At 34.9% G+C, this 25,334-nt stretch overlaps 1 protein-coding gene across 3 annotated transcripts in view; it reads left to right on the top strand.

Annotated features, from left to right (window-relative positions):
- The window catches only part of CSMD3 (CUB and Sushi multiple domains 3), a 1,073,312-nt gene that overhangs the window by 549,185 nt on the left and 498,793 nt on the right, over positions 1 to 25,334 (top strand). The window lies entirely within an intron of this gene.

Here is a 25,334-nt window from a genome sequence, read left to right as displayed (position 1 = left end):
GCATATATCAGGTCTCCCCTAATCTACTATACTGTCCCTTTGCTTTAGTCTCTCTGGACTCTGAGCCCTTCCCAAAATATACAGTGCAGTTTTATACACTTTATTCAGTTTGCCTGGGGAAAAAAAAATATGTATGTATGTATGTATGTATATATATGTGTGTATATATATATATATATATATATATATACACACACACACACACACACACACACACAAATTAAATACTTAAATACCAAGTAAAGGGCTTCATTTCTCAAAGAACTTGAGGTGCTTTTTTCTAATCTATTAGTGATTCTCTCAGATCAAATACATGGTCTTTGTGCTTTGACCATCAACTCCTATGTAACTCAGACGACATATGTGTGAATTGTCCTGCCCATTCCAGTGTTGGTATGATACAGACTGATGATTCATCACATGTAAGAAAATTTTTTGGTCTACTTCTATTTATAAGGGATAGATGAAAGGATCATGAAATCATGAATATCTTGGACACATGATGAACCTTGATTAAAGTTAGAAACAATGTATATATACACACAACATACATATAGAAACGCTAATTTGGAATTCTGACTGAAGAAATATGTATATGTTAATAAATTCAATGAAAATCCTTGCTTTAAAAGATGTAAACATAAAAGAGCCCATGAGAACGTTATGTTGCTTGAATTCATTTTTTCTATTGTGGTAAAAATTATTATTCTCTAGCTCATTCAATAAACAGTGGCTGCGCAAACTTCTTACTTGCATAATAATAATTTTTAATCAGTTTCCTTTTTCCAGCATCGGCCATGCCTTTGTATCCGAACACACGGAAATGAATGCATGATGTTGTCAGGGAGACAGGACACATGCGTTTTGTGTTTTTGACTTGTGACTAAATTTGGTTCTATGTTCATTTAAATAGTTCATGAAATCTGTGTAAATGTCATTTTAAAAGAGTAAAAAGGTTAGCTTGAATATCATTTAAAATATATCTCTCCTCTATTTAAAATCCATATCTATCCCAGTAAATAAAACAATGTTACAGAATTTTAACATTACAGCTCATGTTGAAAGTATCTACGTTTTGATTTCTCTTTTTTCTTATTTTCCCCCCTTTAAATGGCTGATTGACCCTGGCATCATCAAATGCCTCTTTGTTTTATTAATTTCTTCACCCTAGGAAGGAAAACCTACAATCCTTTAAACCTTGGAAACTATATTCATCATTGATGACAATGCTTCAGCAGAGAACACAGTTATTAAAGCGCGCCAACAGGTTGGAGCCGCAGGAGAGTTCTCTCTGTATTTACAAAGCTCCTCACTGCAGTTCAGGAGCTAGAAGCACACTGTAAAAGAACACAAAACTTAGCATTACTTTCTTGTCTTTCTGCTCAGTTTTTAACAAGACTAATTCAAAAAATATGTCCTAAGGCTCTGCTTACGTGCCAGCAACAGAATGAGTTGTTGAACAAAGAAGGAACAGCCAGATATTATCTCACTCAGGAAGATCATAATATAGTGACAGAGAAAAAAGCACCCGAGTGTGCACACACAAATATCCACAAAGCTGAGATATTTGAAAGGAACCCAGGAGATTCTTAGTGAACAATGCCCTTCCTCTCCCTCCCTTCAATCTGCCCTCTTCCGATCTAAGCTCCACACCACTAACAGAGATCTCCCAGTAGCAGAGGGCTAATCTTATTGCAATCTTACTGTTTCCATACTTTTCATTGTCTAGTCCCATTCCAAAGCCTCTGTAGACCTTATCTTCTAGCTTTCTTCACACTGTTTTTGTCTTTTCCCCTATAATCCATTTTTATCAAATTATCCACAAGTCTCTGAACCCAGCAAGTTGTTCCGCAACTCTCCTCTGCACAGTCAGTCATTCTACCTGAATTCCTATTCTGATTAATTCAGTATCACACTACTCATCCTTCAAGACCAAGATCAAATATATTTTCTTCTCTGAAGTTTACCTTAACCCCTCCTATCACAAAAGAACACTTCTTTTTCATAAAACCTTTCCATAGATATATATATCCTTATTTATTTGTTTGTTTACAACCAGATGGCAATATGTCATATTCATCTTTATTTTTCCAATAACAATCCCCTATTTTGTCCTCATAGGTGATTTATGATTGTTCAATAAAGCTGAACAAATTATTTGTCCTATATAATATAATGTAATAGATGGTAAAGTATGTCCTCAAAAATTTGTTTACTATGATTTTTTTTGACACTAAAAATTTGAGTTTTGCATTTTCCATCATTTGAAACCTGAGCTCAAAGTTGAAGCAAGGTTCATTTTGAGAAGTTCCAAGTTTTGATATGCAGATAGCTTCAGCAACTTCGCCTACTAAAAATAATTTTCATAATTATCGTGCTCTCTGTTAAGTAGTGTGTTGGTTCTAAATGGAACATCTGCTGAAATAACTTTCTGGATTTGGTCTAAAGATATCTTCTCTTTTGTCACCTGTCGATTTTGCATGACATAGCATTAAATGTGGTTCTTCTGTAAATTAAACATATATGTCATTACATATGTTCTCTTTTAAATGAAAAAAACTAAAGGTAGTGACTAAATTAGGAAATTTAGATTTTGTTTTACACAATATATTGTAATTCTTAAATTATGATTTGCTAATTGCTTAAGACAACGTTTTTTAAAAAATTGATTTGAGAGAGAGAGGGAGAGAGAGAGAGAGAGAGAGAGAGAAACATCAATTAGTTGTTCCATTCATTTAATAATTCACTGGTTGCTTCTTGTATGCGCTCTGACTGGGGAACAAACCCGCAAACTTGGTGTTATCGGGACAATGCTCCAACCAACTGAACTACCCAGCCAGGGCTAAGATAGTGTTGTTGTTGTTTTAAATTAAATTTATTGGGATAACATTGGCTACTAAAATAATATTGATTTCAAGTGTGCAATTATATGATACATCAACTGTGAATTGATTGCATTATGTGCCCACCACCCAAAGTCAAATTTTCTGTCACCATATATTTTACTCCCTTTACCCTTCACTGCCCCCTCCCCCCTTCCCTCTGGTAACCACCACACTGTTGTCTGTGCCTATGGGTTTTTGTTTGTTTGTTTTGTTTTTCTTATTTGTTTATTTGTTGCTTTCAGTTTTATATTCCACACATGAGTGAAATCATATGGTTTTTGACTTTTTTTGACTTATTTCACTTAGCATATAATCTTCTCAAGATTCATCCATGTTGTCACAAATGGCAGTATTTCATCTTTTCTTGTGGCTGAGCAGTCTCCCACTGTATATATGCACCACATCTCTTTATTTAATCACCTGTTGAAGGACACTTTGTTTCCATGTCTCAACCACCATGAATACTACTACAATAAAACAGTATGGAGGTTCCTCAAAAAATTAAGACTCCAGTAACCATAGCACCTGGCACTTCCTTTTCTGTATATTCATCCAAAAACCTGCAAATATTTATGCACAAAATATATGCACCCATATGCTCATTGCAGTTCATAAGACAGTGTTTTTAAAATAATTTAAAAAATAATACAATTTCAAATGGATTCTGTTAGAAACACAAAATAGACAAAAGATTAGAAGCTGGAGAGCTCTTTGTGGAATGGGTGTGGCGAGGAAGATCGCCCCTTCCTCAGGCGGACCGCCTGCTCCCTCCCAGTGTAGGAAGAGCCCGAGTGCTTCCGAAAACATCATTTGAAAGCGACTGAGTCCGTGCTATTGACCGAGAGACCACGTATCTTTCTCTGAATGTGAAATGGTACATCGCGCCTGAGTGAGTTGTCATCACCTTCGGAACTTCTTCCTTAAGCTTGAGAGCCATCCGTGTTTTCCCCTGTAGTTTGGACAGTGCCTATCTTAAAATCGAAAAGGCAACACATGTTGTGAATCGGCAAAATAGTCCTTTATTGTCAATGCAATTTACTCTTACTCAATTAGAGTTATATAATGTTTACCAGGTATATGGTAGTGTGCCAATTACTACATGCAATTCCAGAAATAAATAAAGTAACACCAGACTCTTGAGAAGTTTACTGATATTCTTAACTTGTTAAAACCAGCGATGTCACCCTGGCAGGTGTGGCTCAGTTGTGAGAGCATCAGCCCGCCCACTGAAGGGTCGCAGGTTTGATTCCCGGTCGAGGGCATGGACCTAAGGTGCAAGTTCCATCCCCGGCCCCAGTGGGGATGTGTGATGTGTCTTTTTCACATCAATGTTTTCCCCACCCTCTCTCCCCCAGTTTCTTCCACTCTCTCCAAAAATCAATGGAAATAATATCCTCGGGTGAGGATTGGCAAAAGAAAAAAAACAACAGTAATGTCCATTTTAGGTATAACAAGTCACTGCCATTTGATTCACAGGAGTTTTATGAATTTGCCAAAATTATGATTCGAGATATGATACTAGGTGTTCACTAAAAAAGAACCTAGCAACGTGCCTTGCCCTACTCCCCTTAAAGACATTAATTTTGTTTTCTTGTTCTTGTATTGCCAATATTTCAAATACAAAATAACCAAAAAGATGCAAAAACTGAAGATTTTTTTTTAATGGACATGTTACCACCTAATAACACTGCTATACTTTTTGGATTATTTTTGTGCTCATCTTAGAAGCCAAAGCAACATTAAAAGAACAATTAATGATGAAAGAACTCCCATAAGTAATAATTGTTACCCATTTTTACAGATCAGAGGGCTGATTAGGACGTAAGCTCCATGACAATCGAAACTCCGGTCTGTTTTGTTCACTGCTCTGTCCGCGTTCCCTAACACCGTGCATGGTACAGGCTAAGCATTCAATAAATACTTGTGGAATGCATGAACGTGGGCGTCAGATCTGCAGAACCTAGATGCGACTCTAAGTTTTTTTGACTTCATGCTGTTCTCCATCATGCAATATTACATTCTATATAATATCGATATTACATAGGTAGATTTTGAGAGTTTGGGGAAGCAGAAAGTTCAAAACCTGGTGACGAGCTGGTAACCCTAATCAGTGCTAAAAGCATGAGGGCATTAAACTGCTGAGCTCCCATTGTCTCATCAGCCACACATAAAATTAAAGTGTGTACACATAGATGTACGCATGCACACACACACACACACACACCACCTGATTTCAATGTGTACAGTTTTATTTTCATATGATCACTTGACACTTTAGGAATATTTAGTAAGAGAGCTTAAAGTTCATAGCAGAGACATATAAAGAAAAATCTCCAGCCTGTCTAGAGCTACGAAAGTGATAATATCTCTTTTTAGAAATCATAGTTTGATTCATTTTCAGTTATCTGATAGTAAGCATTTTCAACATTTAAAATGCACATTTAATGATAGAGGTGTCATATTTTTACATATCAAATAATATTTTGCCTGTTTGATTAAAACATTTTGTAGATAGATTCTGATTATATTTTAAATAATAAATGGTATAGCAAAAATCTCAACTTAGACAAATCAAGCATGTACATTTTATGTTTATCGAAGCACATGTTTCTTTTTTCCTCCCCTTTTCTTTACTCTTCTCTCTCCTTTCTTCTTTTACCTTTATTTTTATGTGAGTTAATATCTACATATTACTCTTCAACTGCTTTTTATCTATTTATATATCATAATTATATTTCAGTCAATACATATAGATAGGTGGCATTCTTCTAAATGACTATACAATAGTCCACAAAATGAATACATGATGATTTGACATGAATTCAATGGTCATTTAGATCATTGCCCTTATTATGTTAGAATATTGCAATAAATATTCTTGTAAGAGTATGCATAAGAAGCTCATTCTTAAAAAATAGTATGGACATTTAAATAAATAATGTATCCTGAATAATGATTTCCTAAATTTTATATTTCCACTCTCCCTGAAATGTAAAATGAAGCTTTGCCCTACAACCTAACACAGAATGCTACTGATCTTTTAGGTGTTTGCCAAACTGATGTGTTCTAAATGCAGTATTATTGTATTTAATAGCAACAGAGTTGATGATCAGCTTTTCATAGATTTAGAAAGCACTGGATTTCATCCTCTTTAAAATTTTTCAGCTTCATGCTTTGTGGAAGATTTTGCTAATTGTCACAGTATATCTGGTTTTCCTCTAATTCTGGGTGAACAGAGAATTACACTTTCAGGTCCTCTTGAAGTTGTGTAGTCATGTGACTACTAATATGTGATTTTATAAAAGTGGCTGGAGTCACTTTTATAAATTACTGATGTTGCCAATTACTGATGTTCTCTTTCAACATGAACAGTGAGGCCCTGTCTTCCAGGTGGTACATGACAGATGATATTGCTTCCTTTGGCCGCTGTTCCTACGGAGAACAGAAGTCCTTACCCCACCTCATTTTCTCAACATATAGCATAAGCAGCATGAACAAGAAATAAACCTTCGTTACATTAAGCCTCTAGGATGTCGGAGTTAATTGATTATCCCAGGATAACCTAGTTTATTCTGACCGATACACAACATAACAGTACACTTGAGTTGTCTCTTTACTCTTATCAAATTGTAGGTACTTTTGTAACATAAAGAGTATTAACTCTTAGATGCATACATTGCAGATATTTTCTTCAAGTCTATTTTAATTATTCATACCAAGATTTTTTTTTTTTTTTAATGAAATCTGTCATTCCTTTTGTTTATGACATCTGGACTTACGGATGTGTTACACATCTTTTAAAGAGTTCATCAAAGTTGCAATATTTTTTACATTTCAAACTTTAATACATCTGGAATATATTTATATATGTTGACTGCATGTTATCTTCTGGTTTAAAGAAAAATTTGCCAAAATTATTATTAATTTGTTCATCACTTCCCCACAGAATTGTAATCTTAGGTTTATCACATTATAGGTTTTTATCTACACTTGGATACACTTAATTATTATTTTTTTGTTCTGCCTAAACCTTACGGCTACAATTTAACTAGTTTTGATGACTTAGTTTTAGAATATCTTGTGGGTAAAGCTCCCTGCCAGTATTCTTCGGTCTCAGAATTTATGACAGTTCTTTACACTTAATTTCTACCTGCTTATAAAATAATATTGTTGAATAATATAAAAGAAATCTATGATTTTCATTAGAATTTCATTGATTTTATATATTGCTTTGGGCAATGCTGATATTTTTATGTAATGTCTTATTTTCAAGACTTCTTTTCTTCTTAAGTTTAAATTTTATTTATTTTTTAATACAGCTTCTTTATTATACATGACAGCTTTATTCCCAAGTATTTTCTACTTTTTGTTATGTTCTAATAGAATATTTATTTTTCTATTTCCTTTTATAACTGATTATAATGTACTATTCCTGTGTTATATTTGATTATTATTGTTATTATTATATCTCTATTATAAAGTTGCCGATTTTTGCATATCTGTGTAGTATTTGGCCATATTATTTAATGTTCTTATTAATTTTAATTCTTTTATAATTAGGCATTGTAATAATTGGGATGACATTAATTAGCAAATTACATGAAAATCAAACAATATTGTTTATTTATTATCTCACATGCCACGTCTGGAGAAGAGTAGATGCTGATGTTGGATGGCATCTTAACATCGTCCTCTGAGACTCAGGGGCATCCTTTCATTTTCTGCACCTTCCTTAGCATATTTGTCTTTATCCACAAAGTTGTCACATCATTGTTGCCAAACGTTTATTGCAGAAGCAGATTGGAACTACCAACCCTGCTAAATTATAATGATGAAAGCTGGCATTTCTGTCTGGGTCTTCTTTTGATGCCTGTGACTTTATTATTTCCACAATAACATGATATTTGACACAGCCATGTGGAAAAGAGCCTTTCCCAAGTCTAGAGATTTTTATCTCAGTCCTAAGTTATCCTGAGTTTTTTTAGGAACGGCTGTTGACTCAGACACTGTTTTGCATTCATTGACGCAATCACAGATTTAACTATTCCACTTCTTAACTCTGTCCACAGGTTTTCTAACGCTGGGACAAACTTCCATTCCTGCAATCAAACCTTCTTGAACATGATATCAAATATTTTAATTCACTCTGGAATAATTTACTAATAATTTGATTACAATTTTTGCACATAATCAAATGTGTGAATTGGACTATAGTTTTTTTTTTCAATTTTTGTTTTTATCTTTTAATTACAGTTGATGTTCAATATTATATTAGTTTTAAATGCACAGCATAGTGGTTAGATATTAACATAACTTATGAAGTGATTCCCCAATACGTCTAGTACCCACCTGGCACCAGACATAGTTATTACAGTATTAGTGACTATATTCCCTATTCTGTACTTTTCATCCCCCTGACTAATTTGTAAATGCCAATTTGTACTTCTTAAGCCCTTTATATTTGTCACCCAGCCCTATCATTTCTTTTTTATGCTAATTTCATAGAAACTGGGTTTTAGGATTATTTCTGTTTCAAAGAATGACTAAGGAAGGTTGTGGATGTTCTGGGATAGCCTGGGTAACTTGAGCTACATGTCTTGAAGAGTAAAGAGAACCTCACTGCAAAACCATTTGGTCATTTTTCCTTAAGAGTAAATACTTAGTAAATTTTAATTTTTTTCCCCTGTGGCTCTTTAAATCTCTTCTTGGATTAATGTTCTTCATTTATATTTTGTTACAAAATTTTCTAGGTTATAGATAATAATCTTCAATATATTAACACTTCATATATATTTTGTTTAAAAGAACATTTTCTAAAATAGTCAAAAAAAGTTCTTTCCAGATGCTTTATTGATAGTATATATTAAATTCCGAGGACTACATTTTCCCTCTTTTGTCTGCATCTGCTTTTGTCCTTATCCTTCTGCTGTCTCCCAGTAACCAAACTACTCTAGGCTTTGATGAACCTTATCTCTTTTAATTCAGCATGGATCTATAGGTTTGGGCTGAACTAATCAAAATTCCCTTTGATACAGTTATCAGTCCAGGATGTGGGGCAATTGATATAGATTTTGGGTGAAAGAAAATCTGTTTTCTGAGATTGTCAACGCCAAGGGTCATTTAACTCAGTGCTAAAGGAGGACAGCTTTTGTTACCTTGTGTCAATAACTTGCCAACAGAGACAAGGCAGAACCGAGTGCTGGAAAGAATGAAAACAGTATTGTGGACATAATTGAAACTCCTAAATGCCTAGAGGGAACACTATGCCTTGGTTTTCCAATTGTATGAGGCTATAAACTTCTCCTTGTTTCAGCCATGGAGAGTTCCATTTCTGTCACTTACAGCTAAATGAGCCCTGATTAAAACACATGTCATATCTTCAGTGTTTACTTCTTTCAACATAGAAAAAAGGGAACATCTATATTCTAGTTTAGTGCTTTCAGAATCACATATATTTATTTATTTTTTAAATGTGTTGGCATGAAAAAACACTATAGATGGGTCCAGGGGAGAATCTGTGTTCATAGAAAGCAACAGTCATATTAGAGCAAGTAATATTAAATGAGTTATTTGCTTCATCTCAAGGAAAAAAAAAACAGAAATATTAGAGTTCTGCAATTACCTTCTAATAACGGTATATATCCTAGTGGGAAAAATTCTTTATTAATCTTGGCACTACTTTTGTTTTGTCCTCAAATCATATCATGAGATTGGTTGAAATGTTTTGAAAGCAGCATCAATTTTGTGGTTCTTTCTGGATTAATTATGGTACATAATCTTGCTTAGTTTTCACTGAAATCATTTTGTTGGGATAATTTTTAAAATTTTTGTAAAATGTTTTTTATTCTTCTTTCTGTTTTAAGATTTCTGTTATGAATAATTCAGAAATAGAACCATCTATATCTATATCTATATCTATATCTATATCTAGCCAGTTGATTTTTAACAGAAGTTGTAAAAATTTCATTAGGAGGGGATTTTTATTTTATAAACAGCACTGAAACAACTGAATAGCCACTTACCACTCCACCCCACAAAAATCTCAACAACCCTTAACTTACACAGTATATAAAAATAAATTTGAAATGGACCATAGAGCTAAATATAAGAGCTAAGACTATGAAACTTTTTAAAGAAAACATAGAATAAAAAGCATAGTTATCTTCTTTTAGGGAAACTCTCCCCTCAAAATGTATATGTTGAATCCCTAACCCCAGTGTGATGGTATTTGGAGATGGGGCTTCAAGGGGTCATCTGGTTAATGTGGGTAAGACTTCATGATGGAATTAGTGCGGTTATAGGAAGAGACACCAGAGAGCCTGCTCCCCCACGTGAGCTGCTGCACCCAGAGAAGGCCATGTGTGTGCAGAGAGAAGGGACCCCGAACATTCACCTCCCCACCTTTTGAACTGTGAGAAAAAGCATTTATGCTGGTGAAATTACCCAACATATTATATTTTGTAATGGCAGCCCAAACCAACTAAGCCATTTTAGAAGAAAATAAATGATGAGTTGAGCTTTAGCAAAGTTAAAAGCATTTGGTCACCAAAAGACACTGTTTAAAAAAATAAAACGGCAAACTAGAGACTAGAGGGAAATAATTTCAAATATAAACATAATAAGAAACTTGCATCCAGAAAATGTAATGAGTTTTAAGAGCTCAATAATAGGAAAAAAAAAAAAAATCAAATATAATTCCATTTAAAATGGTTGAAAGAATTGGCTAGTCACTTGAAAAATGAAATAGATACAGATGGCCGAAAAGTATATGGAGAAAAATGCATACCATCATTGTCATTAAAGCAATGCAGATGCAACCATGAGGAGATGCCACTATTCCGCCCACTAGAATGGTGAAGAATAAAAAGTATTTACTTAGTGAGGAGGAAGCGGAACAGCTGGACTTTCATGCACTGTTGGTAGGAAGATAAAATATTATAACCTATTTTGAGAGTTGCTTAACATGTGCCTACTATAAACACAAAATTTCATTCCTAGATATTTTCCCAAAAGAAATGGAAAAAATGTTCACACAGTTTTCTAGGTCAATTATTAAATACTTAAATACCAAGTAAAGGGCTTAATTTCTCAAAGAATGTAGGGTACTTTTTTCTTATCTATTAGTGATGCTCTCAGATCAAATATATGGTCTTAGTGCTTTGACCATCAACTCCTGTGTAAGTCAGAGACCACATATGTATAAAATTGTCCTGCCTGTTGGTAGTGATATAGATGGATGATTAATTACATGTATATCACAAAATATTTTGTTCTACTTGCATTTATAAGAGATAGATGCAAGTATCTTGAAATCATGAATACCTTAGACACATGACGAATTTTTATTAAAAATCAAATTAGTGAAATAAAACTATGTATGGCATAGTTATATCATTGTTTTTTCTTTTTATTTTACAAATATTTTCTATTTCTCCATAGCCTGTTCTTAACCAAAGTGAATTAAATTTAATAAGATCAGAGTCACCTATAGAACATGCTTAGATGATGATTCAACAATCTCTTAAGCCCTGGCTGGTTTGGCTCAGCGGTTAAAGCGTCGGCCTGCGGTCTGGGGAGACCCGGGTTGGGTTCCCGCTAGGGGCACGTACCTCGGTTGCAGTTTGTCCCTGGCCCTGGTTGGGTCATGTGGGTGGCAACCACTCGGTGTGTCCCTTTCACGTCGATGTTTCTCTCTCTCTCTCTCTCCCTCCCACTCTATCTGAACAAAATATCAAAGAATGGCCTCGGGTGAGGATAAAAAAAAAAAAAAAATTTTAAACCATTCTGTTAATAATGAAAATAATGTTTAATTATATTGAAAATAAAACTGAGGTTTCTAGTTTCTTAGGGACTAAACGATTTGTCATATACTAACATAACATTAGTATGTTGCAGAGAGACATTTCGATTTTGTATAATTAGACTGGAATGTTCCTTTATGTAAATAACTGTATTCTTTGGGGCTGTGCCTTGTGTATCACTGACTGTTTCAATATTTGCAGAAACAACAATTTCCTTATCTTTAAAACGAGAATATTTAGCTAAAAATTATCTGCATTTCCTTTGAGTTCTGACATTTTCTTGTTAGATTTGATAATTTAAGTGTTGCTATATTTATTGTACTGTCCAATAATATTATACTCAATATTTGCTCATTGGTAGTAAACTGATATATCTTCAGTGGGATGTTTACTGTATGAGTTCCAAGATAAACCTCTCCCTCAGAATTTACTCCAGATTTAGTGCCTTCCTATCAGGTTGTGGTCTGTTAACAGTGAACCAATGAGCCCCTTGGGTTTTCCCATTATCATGTCTTTTAAAATATCTCTTCTATTCATATCATTTTCATATTCTTTACTGAAATTTTACAATCTATAAAAATAGGTTTCTCTTTCCTAGGAAAAATGACAGTTACATGTATTTTACATAGAATTTTCACGACAATGTTTCATTCTGTCTGTCAGAATAAAGAGGGCATGCATGACTCATGAAAATGTTTATATTACAATAAGACTTATTCATTTGTTTGTTTTTGCTTTTTATTAGCTAATAGAATTTTTATTTTTTTATTTTTTGCACTGAATACATCAAGTGTCTTCAGAAAACTACTGCTTCTAAAATTTCCAATTTGACTTTATCTCACTCTACTTTGAGAACTAAGCCCTTGGTTCTCCACCTCCGAAATGAGAATGAGTGGCAGCAGAATATTAGGAGCAATGTTTTGAAAGATTCATTGTGTTCAGCCGTGTGCCAGGCAGTATGGAGAGAATGGGGCACACAGCACAACACTGGAGACTTAGTCACTGCTCTCAGTGTAGTGGGGCAAAGACTGACACTTAACAAAGGTGATAAGTACCAAGAATGAAAACGGAGTGTGCTTTGGGGGGACTAACAAAACCCCTAACAGTGGGCTTTGACGAAAGTTGTCCTGAGGAGGTGACCTTGAACTGAGGCTGAGCAGGAGTTACTGAAGCTGGAAGCAGGGTGCTTGATGAGCATGTGCAAAGTTGGGGTGCTGGTGGAATTCCAGGGTGTGTGGCAGGAATGAAGAGGGGAGGAATAGGGGAGCATTCCTGAAAGAGGCTGGAGAGATGGGGAAGAACAGGTCATGCTTTGGTTTAGGATCCACGTATAAATCCGTGATGGTGAAAGAAGTCCCTTTTTCCCGTGGAAGCAAAAGATAACTTCATCTGCTCCCAGGTAGGCAGATTTCCCAATTTCCCCCTGACTACCAACACTGGTACTTATTTAAATAATGGAATCATAGAACATTGGAGCTGGAAGAGACTTTTGAGGTAATTGAATCAAATATACTTATTTCCTCTAAGAAGAGGAAATTGAGGTCAGGAAGATTGGTAATTTTTTCTCAGTCACTACAGGTAGTGCCTGAGCCCAGTGGAATCACGAGGTACGGCTTCTGAGAGGGTCGCTTTCCATCACTGCACTGCTGCACACTGCATTCCCCATGAGTCCTAGTTATACACAGTTCGTTGATTGACAAATATACTTTTGTGGTTGTGCAAGTTATTTGTCAAATAATTTATAATTATCACAATATCTGATGGAAATAATGTTTTCCCCTTAATGCCAATAACCACTTGATTTAAATATGTTATATTGGTGATTATACCCACCTTAATTGGGGAAGATATTCTAAATAAAAATGAAGCATCAATGCAAGTAGAAGAAACATTAGAGAATAAAATGTTATTTCTTATTTGTTGTAAGCATAAAGTAAGATATAGGATCGGTGAGGTATTTAAGTTTCAGAACTTTATTTTTAATGGCAAACAACAAATTTATTCTTTATTTGATTAAATAAAATCCCAATTTTATTTTTGCTTATCTCAACTGAGAAAGATATCCCAATCTATGTACTGAGAGGTGCATATTTTTATAAATGAATTGCTTTGTAAATGTGGTATTGTATCATTTGATGGACATAATGATAATGCTAACTACTAACAAACTCAGTATTTGAAACAATGATTATTTTCACAGGTCTGTGGGTAGGATGAAGGTGCAGTTATCTGGGCTGAGTTTGGCTCTGTGAATCAGTCATTCTGTTGGGACCAGTGTGCTAGACCAGATATCGTCTTTTGTAGACAATGGCAACAGAGCATTGAATAAAAATTTAACCATACAAACATTTTACAAGCTCAGTTTGCACCTTGTTTGCTAAAATCCATTGGCCACATCAAGTCACAGACAAGAGTCCAGATATAAGAGGCAGGGAAGTGGATTCTACCCCCAAAAAAGGGAGCTGGGGGGCGGGGTGTGGGCAGGAGAGTGAATAGTTTTATAGAATCTGGTTTTCCACAAGCACTAACCCTTATATTAATGAAAAGCATGGCTTAAGCTAGCACTGAGATCAATGTTTAGGTAGGTACATAGATGATAGATGATAGATAGATGACAGATAGATAGATAGATAGATAGATAGATAGATAGATAATCTTTATCTTCTGCCCTCAAAAAAAGTACAGTCTAGTAAAATTACATAGGCTGACTATTGCAGTGATCTGAAAAGAAGATGACATAGAACTGGATTAAGGAAGCAACTGAAATAAAAAGGAAAGGATGAAGCAGAGGTTGAGTAAAGACTTCTTTCTGAAAAGAGTATATTCAATTTCAGAATGGCCGCCATCAACAAATCATCAAGTAACAAGTGTCGGCGAGGGTGTGGAGAAAAGGGGACTCTAGTACACTGCTGGTGGGAATGCAGACTAGTGCAGACACTATGGAAAACACTATGGTGTTACCTCAAAAAATTAAGAATTTAACTGCCATTTGACCTGGTGATTCCACATCTGGGAATATACCCTAAGAAGCCTGAAACACCAATCAGAAAGAATATATGTATCCCCATGTTCATAGCAGCACTATTTACAATAGATAAGATCTGGAAACAGCCCAAATGTCCATCAGTTGACGAATGGATAAAAAAGCAGTGGTACATATACACAATGGAGTACTATGCAGCTGTAAGAAAGAAAGATCTCTTATCCTTTGAGACAACACAGAGGGACCTGGAAAGTATTATCCTAAGGGAAACAAGCCAAACAGAAAGACAAGTATCATATAATCTCACTTATTTTGGAATATAATGAACATAACAGTCTGAGGAATGGGGTAGTCCCAGAGACGTGGCAGTGGGGTACAGACTGACAATCCTCAGAAGAGGGGGTGGTGGGGGAGAGATAAACCACAGAACTTATATGCATGTATGTATGAACAATGGACATGGACAACAAAGCTGGGGACAGGGCGGAGAGGGAGGAGGAGGGGGGGAATCAGTGGGGGAAAAAGGAGAAACATCTGTAACAAAAATAAATTAATTCATTAAAAAAAAAGAGTGAAGAAAATTTAGTGACAGTTGGTAAAGGAGCTATAGTAAGGAAATAGAGAGAAAAACAGAGATGTTCATGATAGTCAAAACAGGCAATATTTTGGCAAGAAAATATATTTCAATGTTATGTATATCTGTTCTCATTGTAAATGTCATGCATGTCCATAAAATTTGAATACTTAACTTTCATATTATCTTCATTTTATGTAACTTTTCAACAATAGCATAAATGATTGGTACATTATAAAATTTTAAAAATATAAAAATTTTTTAAAATTTTAATTTTATATTGAAAGGAAAAAGTAAGTATTTTGGCAAACTCTACTAAATAAATGTTGGTCATTAGGGCATTCCCATATTTAATAATAATGCAGTGTATTCAGGTATTAAAAGCATGACCTTTGAGTCAATCATGGTATTGTATTTAGTTCTATTTCTTGTTCACTGGAGACCTTGGGCAAGTACCTTAAGCTTTTGAAGTCTTAGTTTCCTCTTTTATAAAATGAGAAGAATGATAGTATTTAGCCTTCTGGAGTGTGTGTGTGTGTGTGTGTGTGTGTGTGTGTAGGAAAGGAGCATATGGGGAATTTCTTGTTTAATTTTACTGTCAATCTAAAACTTCTCTAAAAATTAGTATATTAATTTAAAAATATAATTTTAAAAATAAAACTCAATAGTACTCCTAAAAATGTTTAGAATATTTTTAAAAATGATTTGAAAGTTTCAGGTTATTGCTTGTACTGATCTATTAATATAGTTTTCTGATTTAGTCTACTAATCAATTTCCATGGCTTATTTCCAGGCTAGGAAAAAAAGAAAAAGAAAAGCAACAACTTTCTGAGAGCATCAGTAAGCAACATATTCTGGCCAGTGCCCTCAACTGTCAGTCATATTGATTATAGCTTTCTCAACATTTCAGACTATTCTGTTTATGTCAGAGGGATAACTTTGACTCAAATTGACTTGCAAAAACCACTCAAAATAAGAATAATGTTATTCTCTGCTTCATATATCCCTGGCCGCAATAAGGAGTTAGAAATATTCTCTCTCTCTATTTTAATTAAATTGTGAAACTAAGTATGGTGGGGTCACCAAGTTAGGACATTTTCAAAGCAATTCTTGAAGTAAAAATCTATTTTCTTCTGTTACTTTGAAGAACAGTAAACACTTGCATTAAATGGTCTTTTTATAAATATCTTGGTTTACGCTTTATAAAATAATCGTGTTGTCTGTATATGCTGGCAATTTTTATGGTTGATAAACATCATTAACAGCTAATATTTATTAAGCAACCATCTGTATATAAAGCTGTTAGATACATTAAATGGACACCCTAAGCAGGATGAAATGACTCATACAAATAATCAAAATATAAAATAACACATACAGTGTAAATAGAGTATAAAACAGATAATTACATTGACAAGCAGTATCTATTTATATTAGGCATAATTATTTTCTGTTCATGGTTTGTGTGCTGTGAAATTATATGGGAAGAGTAATCTCATCTTCTACTTAAGCAGAGAATCTGACAAAGCCTGGGAAAGTTTCTGAATTTTTACACAGATTTAAAAAGATGCTGTGTGATCATGATATTTGCATCCTTTTCATTTTGTGGCACAGCATCTTCAAGTTTTAGTCAGAAAAGATACATAACCATCTAATAATCAGATTCTTTGAGCTTAAAAGAAGGAAACAAAAGTAGAAAAATAAATTTCCAATAAATGTTCAAAGACTGTTTACATGGTAAACCATCAGATCCGGAGCCATAGTTATATTTAGGGTCCTTTACCAAATAAGTTGGAAGATCAATAAAAATATAAAGATGAGATTAATTAAACTGTGTTCTCCTCATCAGTTTTTACACCAGTGAAACACCTAAAATTTCTTATCCAAGGGTGTATTTCTCCAACAGCCAAGATGTAGAATTGAACAATAAAGGCTTCTGAGGGAAATGTAATGAACCGATATAATATTCATTGCTTTAGGACTGAAGCATCATTTTAAAAATTCATTTAAATCTTCATTAATATTCAGGAATCTATAATAGGATTTTTGGTTACGCTCACACTACTTTAAATCTGTTGTGCACAATGTACTTGAAGGCAATTTTCCCATTACCTTGAGATCTGAAGATAGGAGAGCATGATCCAGCCAAATGGAATATGTCAAGAACTGCACAATGTAAGCCTTCAACAATGAGATGTGGAAATCTAGGAGAGGAGATTCGAACACTAACATGCCAAAAGTAAAAAACAAAAAGCCAAATTATGTCTCTCAGAACAGTTAAAATTCTTACCACTTAAATCTGAGCCAATTTTGAAGTTTATATTTATAAACTGATAGTTTACTTTTCTAAAAAAAAAAAATAATAATGTGGTGTTTTTTAATGGAGAAATTTATGAAGATAATAAAAACTAAGAAATAAGAATCAATAAAAGAAAAAATGTAACAATCGTAAAAAATAGCCCCAGTGGGTTAGAACCCTGCTTGGTTGTATCCAGGGCACTGCCCTTGACAGTGTCAATTAGCAGGGTATGCTTACTGGGCGCACACAATTGGCACTGCTGTTATGTCTCCCATGATTTTTTTTTTTAATAATGTTTTTCTAATTTTTTAAATTACAATTTGACATACAATATTATACTAGTTTCAGCCGTACAACCCAGTAATTAGACATTTATCTAACTTATGAAATGATCACCCTGATAAATTTAGTTTAAGTGAGGAGACAATTCAAAAATGGAAATTGGGCTCTATTGCTCTCTAAAAGGTAAGCTGAACTCTGAAAATCTCTCTCCATTTGTGGCTTACTTAGAACTGTCCAGACAGGAACAGTAGCTAACATTGTTTGCACACTGTTATACAGCAAACATCGTGCTAGAAGTTGTAAGTGTGTTATCTCATTCAATCTTCACATATGCAAACAATTCCAGTTTGTCAAGGGCCGAATTTAAATAACCATGTGACTTCGAGGCCCACTCAGTTGTGAATAATAATACATGTATTTTGCTTGCTTACACTATAGTGAAAAAGTCTATATGAGCATCTAAATATATTAATTTATTCACAAAAATATATAAATAAGACAAATATAAAAGAACAATGGTTTTAATTTAATTTATACATTCTTAAAAATGTAAGTAAAAAAATAAGGAATTTATAATGATGAATATTTAGTACATGATACTTTAAATTATAATTTATAGTATTTACTCATGTATTCACACCAGGAACATTTATTAAACACCTCTAGTTTTTGGACCTATACTGTGAGGTGCTGTGAACATGAGCTCTTCTTTTAAGGCAATTCCTGCCTTGTCAGACAAGAGGTAGACATAAAAATAAATAAAATTACATCATTATGCATGCAATAGTAGAAGCTTGTACTAATTGCAATAATAGCACAGAGAAGAGAGTAATTAATTTGACAGGGGACAAGGGATTAGGGCAGGCTTCAGTAGGAGGTGATGTCAGGTCAGCAATGGTGGAGTAGTAAGGGGTCAACTTCCCAGACAGAGTAAACAACGTGGGCAAAGGTAAAGAATCATGACAAGTGTGACTCAAGGACCTCAACTACAAATAGTTATTATTTCTGAATCATAACGGTAAGACAGAAGGAGCTGCTACAGATGACACCAGAAATGTGGCTTTAGTACCTGGGGAGTTTATGAACGGATTCAAGCAGTCCATAGTAACCTGTGTCTTTATTTGGATAATATTGTTTTAAAATTTGTATAGAAGAGGAACCAAAGGGAAATAGTGAATTAAGAAGCTATTTTAATCATCCAGGTAAGAGATAAGCCCAAACCCAAGATAATGGCATTTGAGGTCATAAAAAGACAATAGAATCTGGAGACAAAATAGGCCGTTGCTCGAATCCAAACAGATGCTGTAAGAGTTGTTGAATAAAGCAGAGGCGATAATCAAAGATTATGCCCAGCTGTTCTGCTTGAGTGACTGGGTGAACATCTGTTACATTAAGGAAATATGTTGAGAAGGAAGATCAGATGTAAAAGTAGGGAAATAAAAATGATTTAGGCTCATTGCATATAATTTCACTGTGAAACATCAAGACAGGAACTCAAGACAGAGATCAGGGCTCTATATTTAGGAACCTGGTTGAGTAGAGTAGGAAACTCTCATGGGAAGATTTGAAGAACGAGTAGTTACTACCAGCTAAAAATATAGTGATAATAACGCATGCCAGTGTGTTATAGAATAAATTCCACAATTCAGAGATATGTTACACATCTGAAATAGAAATCTTGGTAGATGTGGTGGTATTTAGGTAAATGGAAACTCAACAATGGACCCAAGTGTCCCTGAGAAAATTGTTAGACATAGGATGGCGGGTATAGAGAGAAATTGCCAGCAGGAATAGACATGATGTCAGACATCAGTAGTAAATGTGTAATGAAGGGTTGGAATGCAGATACATTGATAAGTATGAGGAGGAGGAAAGAATCAAGAAAGTGTGGATTTTCATACTTGATGGTTTTAATTTTCTTTCAATTAGAAAACAAGGTGTACAGTAAGAGGACAAAGGGTAAGAAGCGTATCAAGATGGATGTAATTGCTCTAGCCTCACAATACCTTGGGTTCAAAGGTAACAGAAAGACTGTCTTGCTTTCCTGAAAGCCCAAACAAAATATATACCCCCTGCTTTTTTTTGGGAGGGGGTGTTGCTGCATTCTTTCTACTTAGGTAGAAAATACAATGATATATTATTATTTTATCTATGAACTCACTTTTATTTTAATTCTAGTTCTACAATTAAATTATGATTTTCTCACAAGAGGTTCTTGGCCAAAATTTTCCTAGTCACATCTTGATTAAACAAAGCTTCTCTCCTAGTAGATTCCTTAGAAGCACACACATAACAATACTCCATTAGTTCTTCATGTTCAACACTATTTGTCTGTAGCTTTCTTACTCAAAGGACAGCTTGCTTAGTGGGGCATACTATCCAGTGAATGCATTCTGTTCCCTTCAGTTTCTTGAAAATACTCCTTCACGGTTGCCTCACCTTTTTCTGGAACCCAGTAGGTCCTTTCAAGTTCAGATTTGCAGCTTCTTTTAACTTTGGAAATTTTCTTAGATTATATCAATGTAAATATTAGTTACGGTCTACTGTTTTGATTTTCTTCTTCAGGGATACTAAATTAAATTATGCTGTTTTCTGTCTTCCACTTCAGCTACTCTATCTCTGATCCATTTTAGTTTGTATATCATTGTTGTTCTGGGTTTTTGTTTTTTAATTTTCCTGCTTTTACTTAATTTTCTTTATAAAATTTTCATTTGAATTTTTCTCTCTTGAGTGCCTTGTGATTTATGTTTACTTCTAGTATAATGTTATCATATTCTTCTATTTCTTTCCTGAGTCAAATTAACTTTTGTTTCATTATCACCTGTCTTGTGTCCATTCATAGTTCTACTATTTATGTTTCTGATTCAAGAAGGTTTTTAACCTCCCTAGTTGCTTATTTGAGTATATTTAATTTAGTCTGTGGTGTTGTATTATAATTCATTCAACTCCATGGTTGTTTTCAGGTGAAATTCTTTACCATCAAGAATGTGTTGATTCCTGTTTCTGATTTATCACAGTAGTTTTGCATAAATATGGTCAGCTTTTCCCTATTTCTGTCCATTTCATGGGCAGCATTCCTAGTTTGAGAATGTTCTCTTTATACTTTGTTTGTTTGTTTGTTTGTTTGTTTTTAATGGGATGGTGTTGGTGGGGGTAAGAGAAGGGTTGGCAAATCTTGTTTTTCCAATTGTGTAGTAAAGTAGTGATGGATATTTTACAACTGATTAGGTGAGTATTGTCAGTACATTTTGCAATGAGTGAATAAGGCCACACTTATTGAACAAGTATGGTTTACTTGAAGGAACTGAGTTTTGTTTTGTTTTGTTTTTGAAATATACCTAAAATATGTTGAGAATGAAAATATAGATGGCTTTGTATTTCAATAATATTTCCAATGATTTGAAAACTATAATTGTGCTTCTATGCTAAGAGTTATTATTAATAAAGTTATTTCCTTCATTTTATTATTTATCTTTAATGTAGAACTTTCTTCTGGTAGAAATCAAATTTAATTTTAATTTATTGCAATATTCAGTTGTACAATAATAGGCTTAAAATATTATGTATTGATTCCTAGGTTATTAGTATCACATATTTCCTTTAATTTAGTTGGATGACCATCATCTGTGGAATGTTGAGAAATGACATATGTAAATAAAAGCAAAACTATATATGCAAATATATGTATATGTAAATTCAACTTCAATGAAATAATTTTTTCATAAATGTGAGAAAATATCACATAATTTTATATAATTGTGATTCTAGAAACAGAAAAATATTTTATGTACTCTGAAAAAGTCAAATGAGGATTAATTAAAAGACAACAAAAATATCTGATTAAGTAAAATTGTATCTAAAATTACAATTTCTGAGGTGCAACTCATCAGAAATATTATTAGTTAATTATAGCTTGTGACAATGATAGACATGGACTGCATAATGAAAGCTTCCAATAGATACCTAAATCTTTCCTTATAATTCCATAATATTCACAAATGTGAAATTTAACATCATTTTAAAAATAAACAATGAAAAAATTGAATTGCAGTTGCCTTTTAAGTTTCTCTGGAAAGTGGCTAACATCAAAGTGTTTCTACAGAACAGAAAAGTGTCCTGTGTGGACTCAACAACATCTGAAAGGGACCACGTGATAAGAGCTGAGGTCACAGAGATAGTGGCAAAATTAGAAGTGGTCCTGTTTAGATCACATAAGTCTTACTAAGGTTTTAATTATGCTCAGAACTGGGAAGGATTTGGAACAGAAGAGTGATCTTTCCCCTCCCCCAAACCACTCTAGCTGCTGTGTTGAGAAAACGCAGTAGGAAGGCAAACCCCAGAACAGGAGTATCCCAGCGTCCAGGTGAGAGATCATTGCTAATTGAAACAAGGTGGTGACTGAGAAGTCAGACTATGAGTAGGTTCAGGGACACCAATGAAAAATTCTGTTGTATGTATAATAAATTTGGGAATGCCTACTGATATTTAAAAAAAATACGGAGTGGATAATTGCATATATGAATATATAAGATGTGAGGTTGCCACAGATGATTGAGACTGAAAATTGACTACTGATTTGGCAGAATGGGTAATCTTAACAAAGCATGATTGGAATGGCTTTTTGAGTGATTATAAAAGAGCAGTTGGAAGCAATAGATACAGATAACTGGAGGGAAGTGTGAGATAAAAGGAGATTTTTGATTGTTTGTTTTTCAATGGGAGATATTCAGCAAGTTCTGGTGCTGATGCATGTAATCTAGGACAGTGCTACTCAAGTACTGGTTCATAAACCAAGCCTGAGAAAGCCACCAAGAGATAATGAGTTTGTACCAGAATGTAAATGAATGCACCCCTTCTTTCACTGATAAAGCCTCATTATGAAGAACAAAAAATTGTCAGGTGAAATAAACAGTATGATGAAGGACATAGTTCATTTATATTCTGGAAAAAGTTCTTATTTTTAGAGATTATGAACAACCATTTGGTGGGTTTTATTTTTAGTTGCACCAAAGTAGTGGAAGGGAAAAAATTGCTGAAGTGATACTGTAGAGAAAAGGGACAGATATAGCAAATGGGAACCGCTTCCTGGTCTCACTAGCCCTGAGGACCTGCACAGTTTATTCGTTTCATCAAACTCTGCCCACACCCAGGTTCAGTGCCATTCATTGCCTGCCAGGAGCCTGGCTGATATATTCATTAAACCTATGCCTTCTATATGCCAAACTCTAGACAGATGATAGATGATAGATAGATGATTGATAGATAGATAGATAGATAGATAGATAGATAGATAGATAGATCACTTAAGTTTTGGTTGAAAGAAAGGACATAAATAAACTATATGTCAGATTCCTTTGAAAAACACTATATAGTCACTCATGGGTACACATGAAAATTACCTGGGAAAATTTAATGATATAGATCGTCCTACAGAGAATCCAATTTTATTCATCTAAAGTGGCCCAGAGATTAGCACTCTTACATTTCCCCAGGGGAATCTAATGTACAGCCAGGCTTGGGAGCTACTTTAATAAAGATTCAGAGATCTAAAAGCCTTGCTCAGTGAGCTCCAAAAACGAATAGTCTAGCAGAGGGAGAAGACCCTTTAAATAAATAGCTCCATTCGATGGACGTTAAACAGAAAGGTTATTTATGAAAATAATTTAAATTGATACTGATAGAGAAATAAAAAATGGTGGCAGAGTGAATGGAAGCTACACAGACTGTCTCCCAGAACCAAACTGGAATTACAACTATAACACAGACAAATCGACGGGAAAAAACAACAGAAAAGCAGCTTGCGAGGACCATACAATGAGGGACACTGACTCCATCCCGGTAGGCTTGTGAAGGCGCGAGAAGGGGGCTGGGAGCGGCGCCCTCGGGTTACACTCCCAGGAGGCTCCACAGCGCAGCCGGGACAGAGGCTAAAACAGCCACAGCCACTCACCTTGGGCTCTGGCAGAGGGAGGGGAGACTGGACTGGAACTGTGTGGGGACACTCGGGATCTGGAGGGCGCTCAGAGCTTTTGCTGAGTTGCTGCCATGCAGGACGGTGGCCATATTGCTCCTTCCCAGGGCTCTGGGGAGAGGCAGCAGCCTCTGGGCTGCTGTGGGCCATTGACCCTGTGGGCCATTGAAGTGCTAACTGAAGCTCATTAACAACCAGCATCTGCCCCACCCTCATGAAATCCCCTTGTGCTGAGCACCTGAGGGAGTTTTTCAATCAATTGACAACCCACAACTCATCAAGTAACCTCAACTGCTAGCCTCCAGGCAAAAAGCTAGAGGATAACAGTACCTTTCCTGGCTAGCAACTCTAACCAGGAAAGTAAGACTTGACAGTGATGTTTAACCTGGGTCCTCCCTCGCTCATCTAAACCCAGGAGAGGGAGCCACAAACAGCAGAACACCAACACCCGCAGGGAAAACTCGACAGGCTCCAAAGCCCACAGTGATAGCCAAAATGGTGAAACACAGAAACAGAAGCCAAATGAAAGAGCATGACCTCCAGGAAGATGAGATCAATGTGGAGCAGTTAGGCATGTAAACAGAGCTAGAATTCAGAGCCATGATCTTGAGGAAGCTGAACAGCATGAGCAAGGACATAGAGACACTGAAAATAAGCCAATTGGAAATTAAAAACCATCAAGAAGAGATAAAAAAATGACATATCAGAAATGAAAAACACATTGGAAGGTTTAAAAAGCAGAGTAGAGGAAGCTGAGGACCGGATCAGTGAATTAGAAGACAGGGTAGAAAAAATCAACCAATCAGAAAAACAAAAGGAAAAAATGATTAAAAAACAGTAAGACAGCTTAAGAGAACTGTGGGACAACTGGAAACGTAATAATATTCACATCATAGGAGTCCCCGAAGAAGAAGAAAAGGAGCAAGGGATAGAGAATATATTCAAAAAAATAGTGACAGAAAACCTCCCTAATTTAGTGAAGGAAGAAGGCATTCAAGTTCAAGAAGCACAGAGAGTCCCAAGTAAGAAGAACCCAAACAGGCCCACACCAAGACACATAGTAATTAAAATGCCACAAATTGAAGACAAAGAGAGAATCCTAAAAGCAGCAAGAGTTAAGCAACAGGTAATCTACAAAGGAAACCCCATAAGGCTCTCAGCTGACTTCTCACAAGAAACACTACAGGCCAGAAAGGAATGGCATGAAGTAATCAAGGTCATGAAAAACAAGAATCTGAATCCAAGACTACTCTACCCAGCAAGGCTATCATTCAAAATAGAAGGTCAAATAAAGAGCTTCCCAGACAAAAAAAGGCTAAGGGAATACATTAGCACCAAACCAGCACTGCAAGAAATGTTAAAAGGACTGCTCTAATTAGCAGTAGAAATGGGAAGAAAAATAGAACCACACTAAACAAAAATGGCAATAAATAAGTACATATCAATAATCACCTTAAATAAAAATGGATTGAATGCTCCCACGAAAAGACACTGTAGCTGATTGGATAAGAAAGCATGACTCATCTATATGTTGTTTAC

Source organism: Molossus molossus, unplaced genomic scaffold (assembly GCF_014108415.1).
Source record: "Molossus molossus isolate mMolMol1 unplaced genomic scaffold, mMolMol1.p scaffold_m16_p_16, whole genome shotgun sequence".
In the NCBI taxonomy this organism is placed as follows: domain Eukaryota; kingdom Metazoa; phylum Chordata; class Mammalia; order Chiroptera; family Molossidae; genus Molossus; species Molossus molossus.
The sequence above is the reverse complement of the archived record's forward strand: the minus strand, read 5'-3'. Positions and strand labels throughout refer to the sequence as shown.